We start from the raw sequence: 25,093 nt of genomic DNA on the forward strand, positions 1-25,093 counted from the left end.
TAAACAGCATGACCAAGCCATCGGATTTCCCCATGCCCAGGATCGATGACCTCCTCGCGACGGTGCACAAAGGAAGAGTGTTCACCAAGTTGGACCTGCGCGGGGCGTACAACCTCATTCGCGTGCGGGAAGGCGATGAGTGGAAGACAGCCATGTTCACGCCCCTGGGCACCTACGAATACAGAGTTATGCCGTTTGGACTGCAAAATGGCTCCCACTGTTTTCAAGCTTTCATGCATCACGTGTTAGCGGGTCTCCTCTACAAGAAGTGTGTCTGCTTCCTGGATGACATCCTGATATTTTCTGAATCGCAGCAGGCCCATGACAGAGACGTCAAGGAAGTGCTGAGCAGACTACAGCAGCATAGGCTGTACGCCAAGCTGGAAAAGTGCCAGTTCGACGTGTCGGAGGTGGATTTCCTGGGCTACAAGTTGTCAGACAAGGGGCTCGCCATGGACAGCGCCAAGGTTCGCGCTGTGTTGGATTAGAAAAGCCCGCGCAACCGGAAGGAGGTCCAGCGGTTTATCGGCTTTGCGAACTTCTATCGCAAGTTTATCAAGGGGTTTGCAATGCAGACGGCGGCCATCACAGACACGCTCAGCTCCAAGAAAAAGAAGTTCATCTGGACGGAGCAGGCGGAGCAGTCCTTTCAGGCACTCAAGCGTCTCTTCGCGTCGGAAGAGCAGCTACTGCATGTCAACCCCAGCAGACCGATGAGGGTGGAGACGGACGCTTCAGACAGAGCCGTGGGAGCAGTCCTGTTGCAGCAAGACCCGCAGGGGGCTTGGAGGCCGGGAGCGTTCTACTCCAGGAAGCTCACCAAGTCGGAACAGAACTACACCATCTGGGACAGGGAGTTGCTCGCCATTCATGCAGCTTTCCAGGCGTGGAGGCACTTCCTGATCGGCGCCAAGCACACAGTGCAGGTCTGCACGGACCACAAGAATCTGGAGCACTGGCGCACAGCGCGGTTCCTGAACCAGAGGCAGATACGTTGGGCAGAGTTCTTTGCGGACTTCGACTTCCGAATAGAGTATGTCCCGGGAGACACCAACGTCATGGCGGATGCACTATCCCGTAAACCGCAATACCTGGAGGAGGCGACGCCAGCGACGGCCATGCACATCTTCGCACCGACAGCGTGGGCGTGCGCTTCGGCAACGGTTGACCTGGATGCGGTACGGCGAGCGTTGCAGGACGACGCCTTCGCGCAAGTAAAATTGGCAGAGGTGCACAGGGGCATGGCGATGACCGACGGGTTCCAGGAGCGCGATGGATTGCTCATCCGTAAAGGGGCCATCTACGTGCCGGGAGACGAACTTCGTGCCAAGGTACTGCAGCAGTTGCACGACGCGCCCACCGCCGGGCACTTTGGCACGGAGAAGACGATGGAATTAGTCGCTAGAGACTTCTGGTGGCCCAGAATGAGAGGGGAAGTTGCAGACTACGTGGCGAGGTGCGACACCTGCCAGAGGGCCAAGCCAGTGCACAGACCGCCGGCGGGGCTGCTGGAACCGCTGCAAACCCCATTCGAACCATGGGAGAGAGTGGCCCTGGACTTTGTCACGGATCTACCCAGCTCGAGGGGCAAGACAGCAGTGCTAGTGGTGGTGGACTTGTTCACCAAGATGGCGCACTTCATTCCGTGTGCGAAGGTGGCCACGGCGGAACAAACCGCCAAACTGTTCATAGATCACGTGTTCAAGGTTCACGGTCTGCCGCGGTCTATACTGTCCGACCGGGGGCGACAGTTCATCTCGAACTTTTGGCAGAAGCTGATGGGTTTCCTGAACGTCAAGATCAACCTGGCGTCGGCGAGACACGCGCAGACCAACGGACAAGCGGAGCGAGTCAATGCCATCATGCAGCAGTACCTGAGATGTTATGCAAACCAACAGCCTGCAACGTGTGTGGATTACCTGCCACTCGCCGAGTTCGCCTACAACAACACGAAGCACGTGTCCACAGGAGTGACGCCGTTCTTCGCCAACAATGGAAGGCACCCCAGAACCTTCCCGGGACTGGAAAGAATGGGGGAGGGGGAGCCGCAGGCGGCGGACGCGTTCACGTCGGAGTTACAGGAGGTCCACGATCAGCTCCGGCGGCAGCTGGAGCTAGCTAAGCACGCATACAAGGTGCAAGCGGACAAACACAGGAGGGTTGGCGAAGAGATCCAAGTGGGAGACTGGGTCTGGTTGGCAGCCCACGCAGTGCCGGCCAGATCGTTAGCAAAGAAGAAGCTAGGGCATAAGCAACTGGGGCCCTACCAAGTCGAGGCACAGGTCAACCCGGTGGCCTTCTGGCTGACACTTCCGGAGGGATCCAGGATGCATCCGGTGTTCCACAGATCGGTGCTCACTCCCTACAAGGCACCTCACAGATTTCAGGAGCCAGGAACGGCACCGAGTCCGCTCCGGGAGGGGAACGAGCAGGCGGGAGTGCCACAGGAGGAGCCCATCAACGAGGTCACAGAGATTTTGGACTCTAGATGGGGGGAAGAGGGAGTAGAATACCTTCTCGCCAGAGAGGGCACCTCAGCCAGTGCCAACAGCTGGGTGCCAGGCTACGCTTTGGAGGAACCTCTACTCAAAGATGAGTTTCATGCCCTCTTCCCGCACAGGCCCATGCCAGCCGAGTTTTTCGACGACTGGCTTTTCACACCCACGCTTTCCGCCAGCACGTTCCTGGGGTTCGACTCGGACGAGGAACCGACACTGGACACGCGTTCCCCGGAGGGGTCACCCTCGGAATCGGCTTCAGAACCCTCGTATTGGTGGGATGATCGACCAGAGGAGCAGTGGCGCAGGAAGTGGCTGGAGGGTCCAGCTCGAGCGACGGACCCGGGAGCGACCGAGGCAGAGACTGACTTGGACGTGTTCGGGGAGGATCTTGGGTTCGAGCACGGCGGCACAGAGATGGAAGAGGAGGTGACCGTCGTCGACGAGCACAGGGAGGAAGAACCGGAAGTCTTCAGTTGGATGCCCGCCACAGAAGAAGAAGAAGAGTTTGGATTTGATATCCCGCCTTTCACTCCCCTTCAGGAGTCTCAAAGCGGCTAACAATCTCCTTTCCCTTCCTCCCCCACAACAAACACTCTGTGAGGTGAGTGGGGCTGAGAGACTTCAGAGAAGTGTGACTGGCCCAAGGTCACCCAGCAGCTGCATGTGGATGAGCGGAGACGCGAACCCGGTTACCCAGATTACGTGACTACCGCTCTTAACCACTACACCACACTGGCTCTCACAGGAAGCGAACTGTATCCGGCATTCGCCCCCATGACAATGGAGCACCCAGCACCCGCACCTGAAGGAGGGGAGGGGGGAAGGGGGGCTTTGAGGGGGGATGGATGTCAGGGGTTCAGGAGCAGAGGCGAGGGCAAGGGAGGAAACAGAGAGCGAGGGGGAGGAGTCCGAAGGAAAGATGAGCGATGACGACGACCCGAGGTCTCCGAGTCTTTCCAGTGAATCGGAAGATTCACAGAAAGGAGCGCCAGTGACCAGAGCAAGGGGGGAGCTTAGGGGGACACCCCAGGAAGAAGGGACAAAAGGGGGTTCAGAGAGCAGCAGTTGGAAATCGGGGCCAACGTCCCCAACAGAGCGCAGTGGGGAGGAAGGGCGCCAGGCATCGGGATCCGGCGGCTCGCCGCAGGGGGGAGGGCATGAGTCAGGAGTGGCCACACCTCCATCGGAGAGCGAAGAAACGGTCAAGCGGAAAGTGGAAGGTTGGGCGCGCGTGCCAAGTTCAAATGCACAGGAAGGCGGCACAGTAAGCAGCCCGGAAAGGGAGCCAGGTCCTAAAGCCCGCCGCAAGGAGACAGAAGGGTCCGGGGGGTCAGCGTCAGAAGAGTCCCGGAAGGAAGAGACCACGGGGGGGCAGAGGGACCCAGAGAAGAACGGTCAGGCGGAAAAGGTGGAGTAAGGCTAGGGTATTAAGTTGGTGTACAGGAGGCGGGGACTCAGACGGAGCTGCGCCGGTCTAGCTTATAAGACGTAGGGCTGCACGCTGCAGCTTGGAATTGGAAACTGTAACTCAATAAAGACTTTTATAAAGTGAACGCTGGCTAGCGTGATCCTCTGTGAGCTAGGATCTGGAAGCAGCCCTGACAGTAGCAGAAGACTCTTTCAGGTGGTTTGCAATTTAACGGAACCACCTTTACCACCGGGGCCTTGTAAAGACCCCAAGACCTCCTGCAACGATTTTTCAAATTTTTATGCAGATAAAGTTGCTCATATTCGGAAGGAGGTAGACACCACCGTGGGAGCAGGGTCGGGACGAGAGAGTGCTAGAGCCCTGTCTGGTCAAGTTGCATGGAATCAATTTCAATCTGTTACCCCCGAGAATGTGGACAGGCTGCTTGGATGCGTGAAACCAACCACCTGTCTCCTTGATCCTTGCCCATCCTGGCTAATAAAAGCAAGCCGGGAAGGGCTGGGCAATGGGCTCTGCGGGGTGGTGAATGCTTCCCTCTGTGAGGGGGCATTCCCAGACCAGCTGAAAGAGGCGGTCATTAAACCGCTTCTTAAAAAAACATCTTTAGACCCGGCCAGTATGGCCAACTATCGCCCAGCCTCAAATCTTCCATTCTTGGGCAAGGTGATTGAGCGGGTGGTTGCTGAACAACTCCAGGCATGCCCGGAGGATGCAGACCATTTGGATCCCTTCCAATTGGGATTCAGGTCTCCTCATGGGACTGAAACTGCCTTGGTCGCGACAATCGATCATAACATCCTTCTGGACCGTCTAGAGGAGCTGGGAGCTGAGGGCACTGTTATACAGTGGTTCTGCTCCTTCCTCCTGGGCTGTGTCCAGAAAGTTGTGGTGGGGGATGAGTGTTCAGACTTACTTGTGGGGTGCCTCGGGGTTCCGTCCTCCCCTCCATGCTTTTTAACATCTACAGGAAGCTGCTGGGAGAGATCATCAGGGGGTTTGGGCTTGGTGTCCATCAATATGCGGATGATACCCAGCTCTACCTCTCTTTCAACTCAGAACCAGTGAAGGTGGTGAAGGTCCTGTGTGAGTACTTGGAGGCGGTTGGAGGATGGATGGCAGCTAGTGGATTGAGGTTGAATCCTGACAAGACAGAAGTACTGTTTTTGGGGGACAGGAGGCGGGCAGGTGTGGAGGATTCCCTGGTCCTGAATGGGGTAACTGTGCCCCTGAAGGACCAGGTGCGCAGCCTGGGAGTCATTTTGGACTCACAGCTGTCCATGGAGGCACAGGTCAAATCTGTGTCCAGGGCAGCTGTTTACCAGCTCCATCTGGTACGTAGGCTGAGACCCTATCTGCCTGTGGACTGTCTCGCCAGAGTGGTGCATGCTCTGGTTATCTCCCGCTTGGACTACTGCAATGCGCTCTACGTGGGGCTACCTTTGAAGGTGACTCGGAAACTACAACTAATCCAGAATGCGGCAGCTAGACTGGTGACTGGGAGCGGCCGCCGAGACCATATAACACCGGTCTTGAAAGACCTGCATTGGCTCCCAGTACGTTTCCGAGCACAATTCAAAGTGTTGGTGCTGACCTTTAAAGCCCTAAACGGCCTCGGTCCAGTATACCTGAAGGAGCGTCTCCACCCCCATCATTCTGCCCGGACGCTGAGGTCCAGCGCCGAGGGCCTTCTGGCGGTTCCCTCACTGCGAGAAGCAAAGCTACAGGGAACCAGGCAGAGGGCCTTCTCGGTAGTGGCGCCCGCCCTGTGGAACACCCTTCCAGCAGATGTCAAAGCGATAAACAACTACCTGACATTCAGGAGACATCTTAAGGCAGCCCTGTTCAGGGAAGTTTTTAACATGTGATATTTTATTGTATTTTTGGTTTTTATGGAAGCCGCCCAGAGTGGCTGGGGAGGCCCAGCCAGATGGGCGGGGTATAAATAATAAATTATTATTATTATTATTATTATTATTGAATCCTGACAATAATGAAGTTCTGTTCTTGGGGGACAGGGGGTGGGCTGGTGTGAAGGACTCCCTGGTCCAGAATGGGGTAACTGTGCCCCTGAAGGACCAGGTGCACAGCCTGGGAGTCATTTTGGACTCACAGCTGTCCATGGACGCACAGGTCAATTCTGTATCCAGGGCAGCTGTCTACCAGCTCCATCTGGTACGCAGGCTGAGACCCTACCTGCCCGGAGACTGCCTCACTAGAGTGGTGCATGCTCTTGTTATTTTCCGCTTGGACTACTGCAATGTGCTCTACGTGGGGCTACCTTTGAAGGTGACCCAGAAACTACAACTAATCCAGAACGCAGCAGCTAGTCTGGTGACTGGGAGTGGCCACCAAGACCATATAACACATGTCCTGAAAGACTTACATTGGCTCCCAGTACATTTCTGAGCACAATTCAAAGTGTTGGTGCTGACCTTTAAAGCCCTAAACGGCCTTGATGCAGTATACCTGAAGGAGCATCTCCACGCCCATCATTCTGCCCAGACACTGATGTCCAGCACCAAGGGCCTTCTGGTGGTTCCCTCACTGTGAGAAGCAAAGTGACAAGGAACCAGGCAGAGGGCCTTCTTGGTTGTGGCGCCCGCCCTGTGGAATGTCCTCCCATTAGATGTCAAAGAGATAAACAACTACCTGACATTTAGAAGACATCTGACGACAGCCCTGTTTAGGGACGTTTTTAATGTGTGACTTTTAAATTTTTGACACTGCTAAACCTCAAGAATGTCCAAGGCAGAGATTGTGATGATCTTACCTGTGAATGTAAATTATCAAACCAACTAGATGGAGACCACCAAAGTAACCATGAAAAACAATCACCTGTCTTGCGTCAATTCAGCTACAAATGGTTTTGGGACAAAAGTTGGTTGCTTTGCAGGGGTAGTAATTATAAATGGAGGTTTAACTGCAAGTTTTCTTGAGAACAGATTTTGTCAGTGCAAACTTTGAAATACGGGGTTTCCAACGTGGTGCCCATGGGAATCATGTTGCCTGCTGACAGCTTTCCTGGAGTCCACCACGTGTTTTTAGAAAAAGAGCAGGATTAGTGGTGAATTGTGCCCAGCATGACTTCAGATTGTTCATAGTACATTTGATTGACTACAGGGGCATATGAACCATATGTACCATTGCCCATCTGATTGCTTCTGCTGCCCAATTACAGTTCATACAAAAGGATATGGCTGCCATTAGACCCTGGATTGCAAAAGAAATAATACAGTACTGTGGGAAAACCTATTTTGAAGGACAAGACAAATATTTTTCAAGTGGAAATTGATGCTGTTCCTCCCAAGAAGAGACAAATCTTGAACGAGAGTTACATTACTGTGTCTCGATCATGCCCAGAGGGATGGAAGGATACACTAACCTATTGCTCAGATATCCTTGTTTGAAGGCTGCTGGTCACTATGTTTCTTGAAGGAAGGGTGCAGGAGGCCCAGTGGTGACCTAACTATGGCTTACTGTGAAGGAAACTGCAAGGACTGGTACCACTGCTTTCGCATAGGCATTGATTCAAAAGATCTTCCAGAGGTTTTTGTGTGTCCAGACTGTCAATCCACTGTGGCCAAATAGATTTTGAAACTGCGAACTGTCATATTCCACAGGTTGGTATAATACAGCAAAATCCAAACATATAGTTTTCATCATCATGGCAGGGATGGTCCTTTTCCATAGAATTCTTATTTATGGAGTTAGTTTTTATATCCTGCTTTTCTCTACTTGAAGGAGTCTCAAAGTGGCTAAAAATCTCCTTTCCCTTCCACCCCCACAACAGACACCTTGTGAGGTAGGTGGGGCTGAGAGAGTTCAGAGAGAAGTGTGACTGGCCCAAGGTCACCCAGCAGCTGCATGTGGAGGAGCTGGGAAGCGAACCCAGCTCACCAGATTAGAGTCCACTGCTCTTAACCACTACACCACAGAAACGTATCTCTTAAAACTCTGGAGCAAGCTGTTCAGTTCAGCCTCATAGTGATACTGATTTGTGGAGGGAAGGTTGGTGATGAGCAAGATCTGTTCCCATTTCCCAACACAGAGACCATAGAGCAATTTCTTTTGGGGGCTGAACCTGCAGAGTGTTTCTGTTCAGAATTTCCGTGGCAGAAATTGGCTAAGTGCCTTTATAAACATTCAGCTTCTCAAATCGAACCCCATCATGAAACTTTCAGGTGTAGCTGTTGGAGGTGGAGGGCAGAGAAGGTGCTAGTCCTTACCTCCCTCCTCCCAGCCTATCATTGCCCAGTGGGCTGAATTTCAGGGCTTTTGCATGTAAAGGGCAAGCTTGTTCTTTACTTGTTTAGACTCTTTAAACTTGGAAACAGATATTTGGCTCCATGACCAAAATGACCAAAAGGGTCAGCTTCTAGAGGACTGGAAAGATCATAATTGTACTTCCCCTACCCTCAGCCCTAACTCCGTTGAGTATTTTTTGTTATGAGACTGAGTGTTTGGGGCTGATGCTGTAGCATTCTTGTCTGGGGGCTTGATGGAAAAACAGAAAAGCGACCCTCACCTAACTCTCCAATGCCCTTCAACAAGAATGCTGTAGGAAATATTGCTAAGCCCAAAGGGAGGCAAGAATTTGCTTCAGCTCACCTTGTTAATGGCAGAGCAAAAGCTATGCGTGTGTCATTCTCAATCAGTCTACTTTCAGGACTGATTTTAGAACCCTCTTATATCAGGCCACATGGTCACTGGAGGTGGCCCCATCATGCAAACATGACTATCCACACAGGGACCATCTATTTTTGTGTTTTTTTCTGATACTGGATTTTAAGTTACAGTTACATCTTTTAAAACAGCTGTCAGTATATCACACTGTATTCCACTTGCCTTCCAAAGGAACACGTGGCTCTCCTCACATAGCGGGTTAGGTTGAGACTGCTGATCCACAGTGATCAGTAATTTTTACGGTAATTACAATCCTGCTTTCCCTTGTACCAGCTTACCTTGACTTCAGTAAGGCCTTTGAAAAGGTCCCCCATGATATTATTGCAAAACAACTAGTAAAATGTGGGCTAGACAAAGCTACTGTTAGGTGGATTTGTAATTGGTTGATGGGCTGAACCCAAAGAGTGCTCATCAGTGGCTCACCTTCATCCTGGAAAAAAATGACTACTGGGGTTCCACAAGGTTCTGTCCTGGGCCTGGTGCTATTCAATATTTTTATAAATGATTTGGATGATGGAATAGAGGGTGTGCTAATCAAATTTGCAAATGACTGCAAACTGGGAGGGGTTGCTAATACACCAGAGGACAGGGTCAGAATTCAAAATGACCTGAATAGCCTAGAGAGCTGGGCCAAAACCAACAATATGGAGTTCAATAGGGAGAAATGTAAGGTACTGCACCTGGATAGAAAAAATGAAATGCACAGGTGGGGGACACTTGGCTTGACAACAGTACCTGTGAAAGGGATCTGGGAGTCTTAGTCGACCACAAGCTGAACATGAGTCAACAGTGTGATGTGGCAGCTAAGAATGCCAATGCAATTCTGGGCTGCATCAATAGGAGTATAGTGTCTAGATCAAGCGAAGGAATGCTACCACACTATTCTGGTTGGTTGGTCAGACCACACCTGAAATACTGTGTCCAGTTGAAGAAGGATATTGTCAAGTTGGAGCATGTCCAGAGGAGGGTGACCAAAATGTAAAAGGTCTGGAATTCAAGCCCTATGAGGAGGGACTTAGGGAGCTGGATTTGTTTAATCTAGAGAAGAGAAGATTAAGGAGTGACATGATAGCCATGTTTAAATATTTGAAGGGATGTCATGTTGAAGAGGGAGCAAGCTTGTTTTCTGCTGTTCTAGAGACTAGGATGCAGAATAATGGATTCAAACTATGGGAAAAGAGATTCCACTTGGACGTGGTAATCCAGTCAGGGAAAAAGGGAGGCATACTATGTTTAGGGCACCGTTTCCAGCCCCTTCCCCTTTTCGGGGTGAGCATAGTGGATCCTAAAAAGGGCTGCTCAGTCATGGATATAGCTGCTGAGCTGCTCAACGGCCTCATTCCTTGAGTCAGAACGACTGACCGCCCATGTGTCGGTTCATGACTATGGGCTTCACATTCCTGCCACAGTAGTCATTTAGTGATGGCCATGGGGGGAGGGTTTGGGGAGGTTGGGTTTGGTTTTTGGAAGACGCCTGTGCGTGAATTTGTTTTATGTGTGTAGATTTGTGCACGCTGACCAACGCACAGTCTTCGCAGTAGGGCTCTGTTCTGATGGCATAAGTAGTCACGACAAACTGGTGGATCCTATCTGCTGCAGCCTTCATCCGCCTTCAGAGCCGTTGTAACACACTGCTTGTTATCACCCGCCTGTTCTGCCGTTGAGGGCTTCTTGGATCATTCTTTGTCTAACTCCTTCCCTGTTATGTACTAAGCTTGGATCCTAGAACAATAGGCAAGTAGGATCCTAGAATGCAAGAACTGATTGGCTTGCAGGAAAAGACCAATCAGGCTCCAGGAGGGAAGCAGAATCAGCTAGTCAGACGGGACTCATTGTGTAAATAATGTATATAAAAGCCTGAGGTTTGGGGGGAAATTCAATCACTGTTTTACAAGCTGCAATAAAGAGCATGAAATCACTACAGGACTCTGAGCATATTTAATTTTCTTTGACCTTACCACCTTGGGTGACCCTGCTGGGAGTACGAGATTCCCAATGGCTTCACTCTCAAGGGTCATAGGAATGTGCAAGCCCACTCACCATGACAAGTGAGAGAACTGAGATAGATTGCACTGAGCCCTGGTTCTCTTTTTTTTTTTTTTATAAAATTTTTATTGGGTTTTCACATTTTATATAGACAAAAACAAAGACACAAAAGACAAATAAACACATAAACAAAGAAAGGAAAAAAAAAAGAAAAAAAAACCAACAACAACAACAAACATATATACTTTCCCAAAAATGTTATTTCCTAACCCTGGTCGTTGACTTCCCCCTACCCCCTCCCTTGCATCCCCATTTCCAAATTTATATCAGCAAATTGGCATTTCCCTATCTTAATATTAGTCCTTTTATAAAAGCAAACAAAATTAATTTTTTCTAAGTTGGACCTCAATTCCCTTCCATCGATTTCCCATTTTGTCTTGAATAATGATCTTTTTAACCAAATCCCATAATCATGAGTGTTGTTAGAACTTGATTTTTCCCTCCCTCCCATCCCCGGTTTGCGTCCCTTCCCAAAGCATGTCCAAAATAACAGTTCTTAGCCCGGGTTCCTCACGTCCGAGGCCCTCCAGTCTCTTTCAGTCCCTCTCCGCCGGTCTTGTTGGTAATCCTTTATGCCGGTCGTCACATCTCGAAAGAGTTCTTTCACCATCAATCCAAAGTCTCTTCCCATATTTGCAAACAGCTGCTGAAGAGTTTCCACAAGGCATGAATCTTGAAGGTAATCAAAGTCAGAGTCTATGTGGAGGCCCCGATTATATTTCTTTATTTTAAATTCCTTAATTTCATAGACTCCCAGGGCCTCCACTTTCGTCTTCTGCATCTTTCGTGGATTTATAGTAGGTTTGCTCCAATAGTCTCCTTGTTTATATTCCACAGGCGTCAGCTTCTGCTCAGTATTTTCCCACATCACTTCTTCTCTTTCTTGTTTTGTCTTCTCCTCTTCTTTTATTATCATTTCTGGTTCAGCTGTGGATTCTTTCTCATTGAGGTCCTCGTTACATTCAGCAGAACTACTTGTTTCAGAAGTCAAGGTCATCAATTGTTCACTCATAGCCGTAGTCTGCTCTTGTAAGATTCCGACCAAATAGAACATCCTTTCGATTTCTCCCAGTATCTTTCCATCCACAGCCATTGTAATTCCACAGAATTCCCTCTAGAGGGAATCTGGTTACTTAGTATTCTTTTCCCCAACAGTCCTCTGTCTTGTTATTGTTTCTTTATTTCCAACAATTTTAGATCAATTGTAACTCTTTTTAATCCAGAGGTAACTTAGGTAGCAATTTTCCACTATTAACAGTCCGTTTGACAGCTTTGACAGCTGTCAAACTCTGCACTTCTTAAACCAGCTCCAAAGCAGGACGCTCCCGGGCCCGGGAGGGGGGGTTGTTTACAACAGAACACAAAACATCCAACACTCCTCTCTCCTGCTCAAAATTTCCAAATCTTGGAAGTTACTGTCTTTTTTAAAACTCACCCTTTACAGGGTAGGCACTCCAGCTTAGTTCTTTTTTCGTTGCTCTGGATCGTCTGCAAGGTGGGGGTGCGGACTTCCTTTTAACACATCCCCCGATCGTCTCAAATTCAGTGGATGAATTTCTTAAAAGCCAAGTCCAAATTACTCACGGGTTGTTTTTTCAGCCGAATTTCAAGGAAGGAAGTCAGCGCTCTCCGGTCATGGCTCGCGGCTTCGCTCAGCAGAGGTAGCGATGGACTCTCAGTGCCGCGCCACCCCCCGTATCCCCTCCGCAGCCTTTAAAAAGGCTCTTCGCGAATCAGGGGGGGCGCTTAAGGCACCCGCTGAGTCTTCAGTCCGCAGGCATTCCGCGCCTGCGGTTTTAAGGGTCCCCGTGTCGCCGGCACGGCAAAGACCCGTCCCCTGCTGAGCCGATTCCCTCCGGAGCTCGGAGGGAATCCGCCATTCCCAGATCGCGTCAACCCCGGAAGTCTAGATTGCACTGAGCCCTGGTTCTCATTAGACAAAGCGTTCCACCAAAAAGGCTCTGGCTCTGGTTGAGGACAGCTGGATATGTTTTGGGCCAGGGACCACCAGAAGGTTGCTGTTAGATGAGCGTCACACTCATGGGGGGTGTATTGGAAGATAATTCCCACAGATAAGAAAGGTCACAGACTGTTTAGGGCTTTAAAGATTAGCACCAAAACATTGAACCTGATTCGATACTCCGCCTGGAGCCAATCCAGCTTATGAACAACCAACTGAATGTGGGCTCCCCACAAAGTCCAAGTAAGAACTCATGCACCTGCATTTTAGACCATTTGGAGTTTCTGGAGCAGTCTCAAGGGTAGCCCTGCATATCTATCTCTCTCACTCTCTCTCTCTCTATCACATTTATACCCTGCACTCCCCGGCTCAGGTGTACAGCAAGTTAAAGTAGTCTAGCCTGCAGGTGACTACTGCATGGTTCACCATGGCTAGGTTGGAAAGGGACAGGTACAGTACCGATCTCCTAACCTGACATAGATTCAAAAATTCCAGTTTGGCTACATTTGTGACCAATGCCTCCATAGAGACAGAAGCATCCAGGATCACACCGGGACTCCTGATAGCGGCTACAGGTGACTATTGCGCCCCATTAAGAGCTGGGAGCTGGCAAACCAAACTGAAATTATTCTGGCCCAGCCATTGGACGCCCATCATTAATGGATAGAGATTCAGCCGACTCAGTTTCCTCCATCCCAGCACACCCACCTAAAAATTGGCCAATATATCCAGGGTAGCATCTGGCAGTAGATCCATGATGTTTGTGGTCAGATCTGTGGTTATGTACAAGATATTTGAATAAAGGGTGAATTTGGGGTTCCCCAATGCAAAAGGCGTGATGATCCATGAGGATCCGTGCTTCAAAACCACGTTTTTGAGCCATGGAGTCGCCAGGAAGCTGTGGATCCGTGTTTTTTGTGGTGCAGGCTGTGGCCATGGCCATGATGTGTGATTTGACAGTGATTTAGGGGTGGCCCAGTGCAAAAAGTGTGAGGATCCACGAGGATCCGTGCTTCAAAACTACATTTTTGGGCTACGGTGTCGCCAGGAAGCCATGGATCCATGATTTTTGTGGTGCAGGTTGTGCCCCTGGCCATGATGTGTGATTTGATGGTGAGTTTGGGCTGATCTAGTGCAAAAAGTGTGAGGATCCATGAGGATCCGTGCTTCAAAACCACGTTTTTGGGCCATGGAGTGGCCAGGAAGCCGTGGATCCGAGTTTTTTGTGGTGCAGGCAGTGCCCCTGGACATGATGTGTGATTTGACGGTGAATTTGGGCTGATCTAGTGCAAAAAGCGTGAGGATCCGTGGTTCAAAACCATGTTTTTTGGGCCACGGTATGACCAGGAAGCCGTGGATCCGTGATTTTTGTGGTGGATTCTGTGCCCCTGGCCATGATGTTTGATCTGATGGTATTTTGGGCTGGTCTTGTGCAAAAATCAACAGGATCCATGAGGATCCATGCTTCGGAACCACGTTTTTGGGCCACGGTATGGCCAGGCAGGCGTGGATCCGTGTTTTTTGTGGTGTAGGCTGTGCCCCTTGGTATGATATGTGATTTGACAGTGGGTTTGGGTTGGCCCAATGCAAAAAGCGTGAGGATCCATGAAGATCCTTGCTTCAAAACCACGTTTTTGGGCCAAGGTATGGCCAGGAAGCCGTGGATCCTATTTTTTTGTGGTGCAAGTTGTATCCCTGGCCATGATGTGTAATTTAACGGTGAATTTGGGCTGATCTAGTGCAAAAAGCGTGAGGATCCATGAGGATCCGTGCTTCAAAACCACATTTTTGGGCCACAGTATGACCAGGAAGCCATGGATCCATGATTTTTGTGGTGCAGGCTGTGCCCCTGGACATGATGTGTGATCTGATGATGACTTTGGGCTGATCTTGTGCAAAAATCATGAAGATCCATGAAGATCCTTGCTTCAAAACCACGTTTTTGGGCCATGCCGTTGCCAGATAACCATGGATCTGAGTTTTCTGTGGTGCAGGCTGTGTCCCAGGCTATGATGTGTGATTTGACAGTGAGTTTGGGGTGGCCCAATGCAAAAAGCGTGAAGATCCATGAGGATCCGTGGTTCGGAACCACGTTTTTGGGCCACGGTATGGCCAGGAAGCCATGGATCCGTGATTTTTGTGGTGGATGCTGTGCCCCTGGCCATGATGTTTGATCTGATGATGACTTTGGGCTGATCTTGTGCAAAAATCATGAAGATCCATGGGAATCCATGCTTCAAAACCATGTTTTTGGGCCACGGTATGGCCAGGCAGGCATGCATCCGAGTTTTTTGTGGTGCAGGCTGTGCTCCTGGCCATGATATGTGATTTGACAGTGACTTTGGGTTGGCCGAATGCAAAAAGCGTGAGGATCCATGAGGATCCGTGCTTCAAAACCACGTTTTTGGGCCACGGTATGGCCAGGAAGCCGTGGATCCGAGTTTTTTGTGGTGGATGTTGTGCCCCTGGCCATGATATGTGATTTGTCAGGGAGTTTGGGTTGGCCCAATGCAAAAAGCGTGAGGATCCATGAGGATCCATGCTTCGGAACCACGTTTTTGGGCCATGGAGTGGCCAGGAAGCCGTGGATCCGTGATTTTTGTGGTGCAGGCTGTGCCCCTGGACATGATGTGTGATTTGATGGTGAGTTTGGGGTGGCCCGATGCAAAAAGCGTGAGGATCCATGAGGATCTGTGGTTCAGAACCACGTTTTTGGGCCAGGGCGTGGCCAGGCAGGTGTGGATCCGAGTTTTTTGTGGTGTAGGCTGTGCCCCTTACTATGATATGTGATTTGACGGTGAGTTTGGGTTGGCCCGATGCAGAAAGCGAGTGGATCCATGAGGATCTGTTCTTGAAAACCACGTTTTTGGGCCACGGTTTCGCCAGGAAGCCGTGGATCGGTGATTTTTGTGGTGGATGCAGTGCCCATGGCCATGATCTTTGATCTGATGGTGACTTTGGGCTGATCTAGTGGAAAAATCTAGTGGGAAGGGTTGCCGGGAAGGACAGACCTAGAGACTGTTTGATTATTTTAAGGACTAAGCAGGAGAGAGACAAGATACTCGACCTACATTTTAATAAAGCACTTGTGATCCAGGACAGAAGAGCACAAATTTACAAGGATATTCCTAAACAATTACTGGATCTAAGATCTAACTACACTGACCTAGCTGGACTTTTGAGAGGTAACGGAATACCTTACAGGTGGGAGTTCCCACAAGGCCTCTCATTCAAATACAAAGGAAAGAAGATAAAAATCAAAACGAAAGAGGATAGCCAGAAGTTCCTACACGACCACGGAGAAGACTTGCAGAAAGGAGCGGCAGCTATTTGGCCACCACCAGAGTCAGGAAAAGAGTTACCACCCTCGGATTTGGACAAAAAAGAAGACACCCAACAAGAGTAACAACAGATTGACACAGGATGTCTCTGCAGCTGTATAGTTGGAACATTAACGGCGCGAATTCCCCAGAAAAACGCAAAAGGATCTTCCATATCCTAAAGAAAGAGAATTTGGATATAATTTGCTTGCAAGAAACCCATGTGACCAGGTCACACAGGAAGGTGTTAACAAATAAAAGATTAGGCCAAGAATTTATTTCATCAGATAGAGTCAAGAAGAGAGGCGTGGTGATTTACGCCAAAGAGAATCTATCACCAAAATTTTTGTTTAAAGATGAACAAGGAAGAATCCTGGCTATTGAAATTTCGACCCAAGGAGAAAAAGTTTTGATATTAGGAATCTATGCACCAAATGAGGGGAAATCAGAATTTTATAAGAAGCTGCATGAGACACTACTGGACTATCTGGACTATTCCAACATCATTATGATGGGAGATATGAATGGGGTCGTCTCTACTTTGATGGATAAGTCACAGAATCAGAATCTGACTAAAGATGGAAGACTACCAAAAACTTTCTTTGAACTAACTGACAATATGGACCTAATTGATTTATGGAGGACGAGAAACCCCCTAGGTAAAGAAGGAACTTTCTTTTCTGAGGCCCACCTGTCATGGACAAGAATCGACCAAATCTGGGCAACTAGAGGGCTGGCACCTAAGACTACAAAAATAGAAATCTGCCCAAAGACTTGCTCCGACCATAACGCTTTGAAAATGGAAATGAGATTTACTACTGCCGACTCCTTCAGATGGAAAATGAATGACAACCTGTTAAGAGATCAAGAGATCGTAAAGAAGGCCCAAAAAACTTTAAAGGATTATTTTGAAATTAACTTGAATACCTCGGTGGAAAAAAGAATTATCTGGGACGCAAGCAAAGCTGTTATGAGAGGGTTTCTGATACAACAGAATACAATCAAGAAAAAACTTTGGAATAGTAAAAAAGACAAGATATTGGAGAAGATAAGTGATGGAGAGAAAAAATTAAGAGTGAATCCAAAATCAAAAGAGACTTTAAGAGAAATCAAATTTCACCAGTCACAATATGCGAAATTGATTAACCAAGAAGTGGAATGGAAAATCAAACAAATGAAACAAAGATCTTTTGAATCTGCGAACAAATGTGGGAAACTGCTCGCTTGGCAGTTGAAAAAGAGACAAAAATTAAATTATGTCACCAACTTAGAAGTTGAAGGGAAAAACATTCAGAAACCGGGAGAAATTAGAAGGTGTTTCCAGAAATACTTTAAAAAACTGTACACACAAGAATCCGAGGAAGCAACTGAGATAGAACAATTCTTGAAAGATAACGGCCTACCAAAATTATCTCAAGAGAAGAGATCAATCTTGAATTGTAAAATAACACAACAGGAAATCGAGGATGCCATTCAGAATATGCAACTAGGCAAATCTCCGGGCCCTGATGGACTCACCTCCAAGTACTACAGGATTTTAAAAGACTATTTGATACAACCATTAATGGAGGTTTGCAACCAGATTATGGGGGGAGGGAGGGCACCAGATACGTGGAAAGAAGCATTCATCACACTGATACCTAAAGTGGAAACTGAAAAGACTCAACTCAAGAACTACCGCCCCATCTCACTCCTAAACGTGGATTACAAAATATTTGCGGATGTTTTGGCTAACAGATTTAAAAAAGTACTAAATGAAGTAATCCATAAGGACCAAGCAGGCTTTCTCCCAGGTAGACATTTGTATGATAATACCAGGAACATTATCGATATTCTGGAACTTTTACAAACAAATATTAACACCAAAGCAGTGTTAATTTTTATTGATGCGGAGAAGGCCTTTGACAACATTTCTTGGAAATTTATGAAGAAAAACTTGGAAGGGATGGGAGTGGGAAGGGGTGTCGGAGCCTGCCGTTACAAATGGTGCTTTTTGGGGCATAAAATAAAGACACTGAGGCTAGTAATCTTTCCATGGATGGAGGCAGCTCAATATCAGACTTCACCTCTTCCTCCAGTCCGTTTATTACTCTTTGTTCCTCTCCAGCCGCATGGCTGCATTCCAATGTCTCACGTTACCTCATCCGGTCAAGCTTTTACCCACCCACAAACCATATAGGGTTACAAAGCCCAGAGGGGGGGGGACATAACTCCATATGAGGTCATGCATTCCAATACATTGTAAAGCTCAGAGTGCTGGTCAGCCGAGGTCAGGGGGCACCCTGCAATATTACAAGCCTTTACCATGGCTATGACTCCCACATGCCCTCTTTCTTTATTTAATTAATCAGTACCAATACGGTTATATCGAGTGCGATAGACGACTCATGTGAGACCGGAAGCGGGCCGCGGACTGGAGAACCATGCAGTACATACAGAAATTATAGAAGGAATACATTGTATACAGCAACACAAAATAATGCAAATAACTACTATAATGATCACTAAAATCAATAAATGTCGAAGCCAACTTCCATCCGGAAGCCAAGAATATAAGAATTCTGATTCCAAGCTGCATGGTAGCTTCTTTTCTAGTTTATTAGCCATGCACTGGTGTCACTTAGATAGCACTGAGATTGGTCATTGTATGTTCCTGTAAGAGAACAAGAGCTATTAAAAGTGAATTTCAATGTATATTGACAGTTTGGATATATGCCCCATGATTCTTTCCCCTCCTTATTTTGAAAATAAATGGGTGCAGACTCATGGAGGGTCAAGTGTACTGGGGGCCAAAAGATTGCTTAGGGGATATAATATTTGTAAATTGAAAAGATCCATTGACAGACACATCATGAAGCATTATGCCTGAATGACTCACAAAAGGGTGGCATGTGCATACATAACCAACATTTAGAAGCATGCAATAAACTGGTAAACATAATCATATCTTGTACAAAAATATTATTCCTCCATATCTTATGATAATTTTCTACCCTAAAAGTCTTATTCAACAATGCTGTTCTTATAGTTCGAGAGTGGCTGAGCCGTGGATGCTGCCAGCCAGAGTAGGATTCAGGCGACAGCTGCTTGCCAGCCGATAAGGTGAAATATGGTGGTTTCAACTGGACTGGGTCGTCTGCTTCTCTTCCTTGTATAATGGTGCAGCAAAGGATGGCAAGGCAAATGGTTAGGAAGGCGCATCCGCGGTTAAAGTGGCTCGGCATGGCCGCACGCATTGAGCTGGAACCCACAAAGGCTTGTCCTCGACGCCCACTGCCACGTACCCTCGTCCCCACGTGATCAGCGGGACAGGTCCATTCCACGGGGGATCAGGCAAACGTCGGTACACCACCAAGGGGTGGGGGAGTGCCTCCTCCTTCCTAAAATGCAATTCAGTGGGGTTATGGGTCCTAAGATATGGATATAAAAAGTGGTTAGGTACACAAAGAACCTGGTGAACAGCCAAAGGGATATCTGCTGTTGGTATGCTTCGGCCGCCAAGCTGTTTAAGCAATAGTGTTTTGAACGTCAGGTGTGCTCTTTCCACTATAGCTTGACCTGTGGAGTTAAAGGGTATGCCATGAGTTAATTTCACATTCCACAACATACAAAATTCCGAAAATGTTTTAGAAATATATGCTGGACCATTATCAGTTTTGATACGCGCAGGTTTACCCATGACTGAGAAACAGTGGATAGTGTGCTGAATGACATGCCGAACTGTTTCCCCCCTCATAGGCGTAGCCCATATGAATCCAGAGTGGGGGTCCACTGTGAGGTGAACCTTGGAGAGTGGAGCCAACACAGGTGTGTGTGTGACATCCATCTGCCAACACGCCAATGCAGACGTGCCCCTAGGATTGACAGCATCAAAAGGAATGGCCAGCTGAGAAGCACATTGGGAAACTATATCCCTTGCTTGGGCCAAGGGAATAGAAAAATGCTTTGCCAATGCTTTCGCAGGAAGGTGAAAGGTGTTATGGCATAGTATAGGATCAGAAAAGAGAGAAAAGGCAGAAATGTTCTTCAATGCCGCATCTGCTCTTGCATTGCCCTCTGCTAAATACCGTGGGTGCAATGTGTGGGAGCGAAGATGTGCAACATAATAAGGGAACTCTCTGTGCTGAAGTAAGGCCTGCAGGGCAAGAAACAAGGAAAACAAGTCAGAATCCAAGGAAGGAGTTATATAAGATATTGGTAAAATAGCAAAAAGGCGATATACATACTGAGTATCCACAATAAGATTGAAAGGTTGAGTAGGAAAGGATTGAAAGGCAAGAATCACAGCCGCTAGCTCGGCTCGCTGGGCAGAGGACTGCGGAGGGGTAAATAAGCATTTCCATTTTCCTCCCTCCTCCCATGTCACCACCCCCCTACTTTTCGTTCCATCCGTGAAGAGGGTTAGTGCAGAGGGGAGAGGTGTGAGAGACAAGGAGGTAGCCAAAACATAGGTGACCTGTGCCAGAAATGTCAAACGGTCATCCTTTGGAGGATTAAAAATGATGACACCTATAAAATCAGCTAAAGCAATTTGCACGGCAGCATTTGTGATCAAAAAATGCTGCTGTTCAGTCTGTGAAAAAGGTAGATATACGGATGTAACATCATAACCGCTCAAAGCTATTGTTCATGAACGTCCTTTGATAACAATGTCTGATGTGGATTCAATTATGGAATAAATGTTTTTTGGGTGGGGTGTGCGGTAGATGTAGCCATTCTATAATGCAGATAGTCTTCTTCTTGTTCCGCCTGAGCATATAAATTTCCTGTTGGCAACAATGGTGTAGCAAATATGGCCAGGTGCAGCTCGTGTGCAGCACCTCTAGGTGGCGCATGCGGAAAGGTTTCAATGCTTCACCCACAAAATGTTGACAAAGTGTAGGGGAGTTCCGCATGCCTTGAGGCAGGACAATCCACTGATATCGTTGGATGGGCTGCGAATTGTGATATACTGGCAATGTAAAAGCAAACTGTTCCCTGTCTGCTGGAGCCAGTGGGATGAACATGGTTCAATGTGGCCGAAAGTCAATTGTTCAGAAATAAGCTGTTCAGAAACAGGATGGTGCCATTGCTGCGGATTTTCCTTTTGGTGGAGGCCACTGTTCTGCCCACCCTGGGGTATCGGTGATCCTGGTTTGCCATGCTGGAAACGTTGTATTGGTGGCTACAGGCTGGTTTTCATTGAGCGCTGCTGCTAGCAAATGAATCTTGTGGGTGGCTGTATCACCAGACTGACAAATGCGAAGCATGGCTGCTGTGTCTGTGGCAGGATTGTGTATTTTCGGTCTTAATGCAACCTTACAATCCTCATTGGCATATTCAAAGGCCAATTGTTTGATAATTATTTGTTTGGCTTCAGGATTTTCAATTTGATGACTCACTGCTGTAAGCAGCCTGTCCATGAAGGAAGAATATGACTCTCTTGCCTCTTGCCTGATTGAACCCCACCTTGATTGAATACTGGTGGGTTCTGGGATTTTTATCATTGCTTGTTTAGCAGCAAGAGCAGTATCCCTCAATAAGATCTGCAGCAGTGTGGCTTGTACTGAAGCCTGAGCGAAGGGATCACGCTCCATCATAGCATCCATCACATCTGCGAGGGTAATATTAGGATTATTCCCTCTTGCTTGTTGCAGTAAGGCAGGAGCATAACCACGACAGGCGATTTCCCATTCATGAGCAAATAATACACCAGCTGATGGAGGTAAAACTGTACGTGCCAAAAGCTTGATGTCATCTGGCACCAACAGCTGGGCTAATGTGGCTTCCAAAAGCGCCTGTGTGAATGGTGCTTGAAGTCCATTTGTCCTGACTGACAATTGGAGCTCTTTCAAGATTTTAAAGTCAAAAGGTTGGTGCTGGGCTTGAGTTCCTGCTGGAGCACCAGCAGGGGGCACAACGACAGGGAATGCCATAGTATCCTGAATTAAGGAACAGGCAAGGACTGCACGTTGAAAATGGGTAGCTGCTCCTGCCTCTGAAAGATTTGGATTATTTCCAGCCAGACCACGGTATTTTTGCAGGATTGGGTCCTCTAGTGAGGAACTGCAGTATGGAGGTTTGGGGTCTGGAGCTTCTGCTGGCAGGGCAAGGATTGGAACAGATGGCAGAACAGCAGACTGAATTAAAGAAGCTGAAGGTTGTGCTGGCAATGCAGCCAGGGAGATATTTTTTGGTGATAAAGAACCCATGGCGTAATGAACCTTGCACCATGCATTTAAGATCCGAGTACTGATGCTGGGGAGCTCATGAAAATGTTCACCAATCTTGTCCCAAAGTTTCAGTTCCCAAGTCCCATTTGCAATTACACCCAAGTCCCAGGGAGAATGTTCATCAATAGCCAGAATGAGCTGTATCAAATCACCCTCTGGAACTTCCAATTTGTTGGAGGAGAGGAGAAATTTTAAGCCTTTTAAAAACTTCTGTTGTGGAGTAGTCAAGGAGCTGCCCATTTTTCAAAAATCAATATAATAGAAGAGAAGAGAAGGGATCGGACTCACCGGGATCTTTTTAAGATGATTAGCGCTTGCAATCCTTGCCGGACGTAGTGAGCCGATGATAACCACTGCTTGGATCAAAAATCCTCTCACAGTTTCTTTTAAAATCCTCTTAGTCTGCTTCAGACTGTTTGCTTCAGGTTTGCCTCTTTTCTTTAAGTTGCCTCACACTTTTAAGTTTGCCTCACACGTTTAAGTTAGCCTCACACAGGGGGCACCACTTGTCGGAGCCTGCCGTTACAAATGGTGCTTTTTGGGGCATAAAATAAAGACACTGAGGCTAGTAATCTTTCCATGGATGGAGGCAGCTCAATATCAGACTTCACCTCTTCCTCCAGTCCGTTTATTACTCTTTGTTCCTCTCCAGCCGCATGGCTGCATTCCAATGTCTCACGTTACCTCATCCGGTCAAGCTTTTACCCACCCACAAACCATATAGGGTTACATAGCCCAGAGGGGGGGGGACATAACTCCATATGAGGTCATGCATTCCAATACATTGTAAAGCTCAGAGTGCTGGTCAGCCGAGGTCAGGGGGCACCCTGCAATATTACAAGCCTTTACCATGGCTATGACTCCCACAAAGGGGGTTTGAGAATGGAATAGAGGCAATCTATTCAGAACAAAAAGCTAAGTTGATAGTGAACAATGTGGTGACAGAAGAACTTCATATTGAAAAAGGAACACGCCAGGGGTGCCCCCTATCCCCTCTGTTGTTTATTTCAGTCCTGGAGGTTTTGCTGAATATGATAAGGGAGGATCGGCAGGTACAAGGAATACGGGTCGGAGCGAAACAATATAAACTGAAAGCATTTGCAGATGACTTGGTTTTAACATTACAGGAGCCAGAACCTAGTACAAAAAGAGTTTTGGAATTGATTCAGAAATTTGGTCGGGTGGCGGGTTTTAAGCTGAACAAACAAAAAACTAAGGTGTTAGGGAAAAACTTGACGGTTACTGAAACAGAGGGGTTTCAGAAGGAAACAGAACTAAACATTGTTAAAAAAGTGAAATACCTGGGGGTCAATCTGTCCTCCAAGAATTTGAATTTATTTAAAGATAATTATGAAAAATGTTGGTCAGAAGTTAAAAAAGATCTAGAAATTTGGTCAAGATTGAAACTATCCTTGTTAGGCCGAATTGCAGCTATAAAAATGAACGTTTTGCCAAAAATGTTGTTTTTGTTCCAGGCCTTGCAGATTGTGGACAGAGTGGATTGTTTCGGAAAGTGGCAGAAGGACATTTCTAAATTTGTCTGGCAGGGCAAAAAGCCCCGAATAAAGTTTAAAATACTAACTGATGCAAAGGAGAGAGGGGGGTTTGCCCTGCCGGACTTAAGGTTATACTATGAAGCTGCGGCCTTCTGCTGGATGAAAGATTGGATTTTATTGGAAAACACTGATGTCCTAGATCTGGAAGGCTTTAATAATTCGTTAGGTTGGCATGCGTATTTGTGGTATGACAAGGGGAAAACACATGGAATGTTTAAAAACCATATTGTCAGAAAAGCAATATTTATGGTCTGGAAAAAATACAAAGACTTATTGGAAAGTAAAACCCCGAGGTGGATTTCACCAATAGAGGCCAAAGCTCGGAAAACATCCAATATGGAGGCATATTGGCCGAAATATTGGGAAATAATAGAAAACATTGGAGGTAATTGGAGGTTGCAGAGCTTTGAAAAATTAAAGGATAAGGTGCAAAATTGGCTACATTATGCCCAAATTAATGAGGTTTTTAAGCTAGATAAAAAAATAGGATTCCAGGTGGAAAAATCGAAACTTGAGACAGAGTTGTTAGAACCAAAGACCAAGGTAATATCGAGAATGTACAACTTGCTGCTTAAATGGAACACTCAGGATGAGACAGTTAAATCAGCCATGATAAAATGGGCTCAAGACATTGGTTACAATATTATGTCTGAGGACTGGGAAAGGTTATGGACCACCGGTATGAAGTTTACGGCATGTAATGCCTTGAAAGAAAACATTATGAAAATGGTATACAGGTGGTACATGACCCCAGTCAAGCTCGCTAAGATATACCATTTGTCTGATAATAAATGTTGGAAATGCAAGGAGGCTGAAGGGACATTCTTTCACCTCTGGTGGACTTGTCCAAGATTGAAGGCCTTTTGGGAAATGATCTATAACGAGTTAAAAAAGGTGTTTAAGTACACCTTTCCCAAGAAACCAGAGGCCTTCCTTCTGGGCATTGTCGGCCAGAAGGTGTTAAAAAAGGATAGAACTTTTTTTATGTATGCTACAACTGCAGCAAGAATTCTTATCGCCAAGCATTGGAAGACCCAAGATTTGCCCACACTGGAGGAGTGGCAGACGCAATTGATGAACTACATGGAACTGGCCGAGATGACTGCAAGAATCCGAGACCTGGGAGAAGAGGCAATGGAGGAGGACTGGAAAAAATTTAAAGACTATTTGCAAAAGTATTATAAGCTGTATGAAACATAAGACGTCGTATGATTTGGAACGTTAGCCCCAGCAATGAAATTTAATTATCTATGAAATTGCTAACATTTGTGAAAGAATCAAAGTTTAAATGGGTAAAAATGATATCATGTTATATTTTTAGAGTAAATGGAGAATAAGAGATTTAAACTTAAATTGCAACTGAAAATATAAAGAAACACACGAAAT

At 47.2% G+C, this 25,093-nt stretch overlaps 1 protein-coding gene and 2 long non-coding RNA genes across 3 annotated transcripts in view; all 3 read left to right on the forward strand.

Moving 5' to 3' along the window:
- LOC309523254 (uncharacterized protein) overlaps positions 1–25,093 on the forward strand; it is a gene marked incomplete at both ends in the record, with an annotated part of 611,327 nt that overhangs the window by 422,608 nt on the left and 163,626 nt on the right. The gene's annotated exons all lie outside the window — the stretch shown is intronic.
- The window catches only part of LOC309523358, a 432,302-nt gene that overhangs the window by 380,311 nt on the left and 26,898 nt on the right, over positions 1–25,093 (forward strand). The window lies entirely within an intron of this gene.
- On the forward strand, positions 21,506–22,410 carry LOC309523353. The gene is made up of 2 exons (XR_014215323.1): positions 21,506–21,574; positions 21,809–22,410. It is a non-coding gene; the product is annotated as an uncharacterized lncRNA (long non-coding RNA).

This window comes from Podarcis vaucheri (genome assembly GCF_965113315.1).
Source record: "Podarcis vaucheri genome assembly, chromosome: W".
NCBI lineage: Eukaryota > Metazoa > Chordata > Lepidosauria > Squamata > Lacertidae > Podarcis > Podarcis vaucheri.